Source organism: Arachis stenosperma, chromosome 10 (genome assembly GCF_014773155.1).
Source record: "Arachis stenosperma cultivar V10309 chromosome 10, arast.V10309.gnm1.PFL2, whole genome shotgun sequence".
Taxonomy (NCBI): Eukaryota; Viridiplantae; Streptophyta; class Magnoliopsida; order Fabales; family Fabaceae; genus Arachis; species Arachis stenosperma.
In genome coordinates this window covers 41,526,213-41,528,951 of record NC_080386.1, presented here as the reverse complement: position 1 = coordinate 41,528,951, position 2,739 = coordinate 41,526,213, and the positions used below count along the sequence as shown (strand labels likewise).

At 42.8% G+C, this 2,739-nt stretch overlaps 1 non-coding gene across 1 annotated transcript; it reads right to left on the bottom strand.

Annotated features, from left to right (window-relative positions):
- Positions 1-640: 640 nt before the first annotated feature.
- LOC130959248 (small nucleolar RNA R71) lies at positions 641-748 on the bottom strand. The gene has a single exon (XR_009078341.1). It is a non-coding gene; the product is annotated as a small nucleolar RNA R71 (small nucleolar RNA).
- Between the last annotated feature and the right edge of the window lie 1,991 nt (positions 749-2,739).

Below are 2,739 nucleotides of genomic sequence, written 5' to 3'. Positions count from 1 at the left end.
CCTTCTTCTTTCTATTTCTCTTTTCCTCTGACACCTCAAGGAATCTCTATACTGTGACATAGAGGACTCCACATTTTCTTGTTCTCTTCTCTTTCATATGAGCAGGAGCAGAGACAAAGGCATTCTTGTTGAAGCTGACCCTGAACCCGAAAGGACCTTGAAGAGAAAACTAAGAGAAGCCAAAGCACAACTCTCTTTAGAGGACCTGACCGAATTCTTCAAAGAAGAAGAAGACATGGCAGCCGAAAACAACAATAATGCAAACAATGCACGGAAGGTGCTGGGTGACTTTACTGCACCCACTCCCGACTTCTATGGGAGAAGCATCTCTATCCCTGCCATTGGAGCAAACAACTTTGAGCTTAAACCTCAATTAGTTTCTCTAATGCAACAGAATTGCAAGTTCCATGGACTTCCAATGGAAGATCATCATCAGTTCTTAGCTGAATTCTTGCAAATCTGTGACACAGTCAAGACTAATGGGGTAGACCCTGAGGTCTATAGACTGATGCTATTCCCTTTTGCTGTAAGAGACAGAGCTAGGATATGGTTGGACTCTCAACCTAAAGAAAGCCTGGACTCTTGGGAAAAGCTAGTCAATGCCTTCTTGGCAAAGTTCTTTCCACCTCAAAAATTGAGTAAGCTTAGAGTGGAAGTCCAAACCTTCAGACAGAAGGATGGAGAATCCCTCTATGAAGCTTGGGAAAGATACAAACAATTAATCAGAAAGTGTCCCTCAGACATGCTTTCTGAATGGAGCATCATAGGTATTTTCTATGATGGTCTCTCTGAACTATCCAAGATGTCTTTGGATAGCTCTGCTGGAGGATCTCTTCATCTGAAGAAGACGCCTACAGAGGCTCAAGAGCTCATTGAAATGGTTGCAAATAACCAATTCATGTACACTTCTGAAAGGAATCCTGTGAACAATGGGACAAGTCAGAAGAAAGGAGTTCTTGAGATTGATGCTCTGAATGCCATATTGGCTCAGAACAAGATATTGACTCAACAAGTCAATTTGATTTCTCAAAGTCTGTCTGGAATGCAAAATGCACCAAGCAGTACTAAGGAGGCCTCATCTGAGGAAGAAGCTTATGATCCTAAGACCCCTTCAATGGAAGAGGTGAATTACCTAGGAGAACCCTATGGAAACACCTATAATTCTTCATGGAGAAATCACCCAAATCTCTCATGGAAGAATCAAGAGAGACCTCAACAAGGTTTCAATAATAATGGTGGAAGAAACAGGTTTAACAATGGCAAACCTTTTCCATCATCTTCTCAGCAACAGACAGAGAATTCTAAGCAGAACCCCTCTGACTTAGCAACCATGGTCTCTGATCTAATCAAAACCACTCAAAGTTTCATGACTGAAACAAGGTCTTCCATTAGGAATTTGGAAGGACAAGTGGGACAGCTGAGCAAGAAAGTTACTGAACTCCCTCCAAATACTCTTCCAAGCAACACAGAAGAAAATCCAAAAGGAGAGTGCAAAGCCATCAATATGGCCGAATTTGGAGAGGAAAGGGAGGAAGTGAACGCCACTGAGGAAGACCTCAATGGGCGTGCACTAGCCTCCAATGAGTTCCCCAATGAGGAACCATGGGAATCTGAGACTCAACATGAGACCATAGAGATTCCATTGGACTTACTTCTGCCTTTCATGAGCTCTGATGAGTATTCTTCCTCTGAAGAGGATGAGTATGTCACTGAAGAGCAAGTTGCTAAATACCTTGGAGCAATCATGAAGCTAAATGACAAGTTATTTGGAAATGAGACTTGGGAGGATGAACCTCCTTTGCTCACCAAAGAACTGGATGACTTGTCTAGGCAGAAACTACCTCAAAAGAGATCTGACCCTGGGAAGTTTTCCATACCTTGTACCATAGGCACCATGACCTTCAAGAAGGCTCTGTGTGACTTAGGGTCAAGTGTAAACCTCATGCCTCTCTCAGTAATGGAGAAGCTAAGGATCTTTGAGGTACAAGCTGCAAAAATCTCACTAGAGATGGCAGACAACTCAAGAAAACAAGCTTATGGACTTGTAGAGAATGTTTTGGTTAAGATTGAAGACCATTACATCCCTACTGATTTCATAGTCCTAGAGACTGGGAAGTGCATAGATGAAACCATCATCCTTGGCAGACCCTTCCTAGCCACAGCAAAGGCTGTGATTGATGTTGATGGAGGTGAACTGATCATTCAAGTGAATAGAGAATCCTTTGTGTTTAAGGCTCAAGGATATCCCTCTGTCACCATAGAGATGAAGCATGAAGAGCTTCTCTCAAATCAGAGTCAAGAAGAGCCCCCACAGTCAAACTCTAAGTTTGGTGTTGGGAGGCCACAACCAAACTCTAAGTTTGGTGTTGAACCCCCACATTCAAACTCTAAGTTTGGTGTTGGGAGGTTCCAACATTGCTCTGAGTATCTGTGAGGCTCCATGAGGGCCCTCTGTCAAGCTACTGACATTAAAGAAGCGCTTGTTGGGAGGCAACCCAATGATTATAATTTATATAGTTTCTTTTGTTATTTTATGTTTTTTGTAGGTTGATGATCATAAGAAGTCACAAAATCCATTAAAAAAGCAAAAACAAAATGAAAAACAGGAAGAAAAACAGCACACCCTGGAGGAAGATGTTGCTGGCGTTCAAACGCCAGTAAACCTAGCAGTTGGGCGTTTAACGCCCAGTCTAGCACCATTCTGGGCGTTTAACGCCAGAAAGGGGCACCAGACTGGCG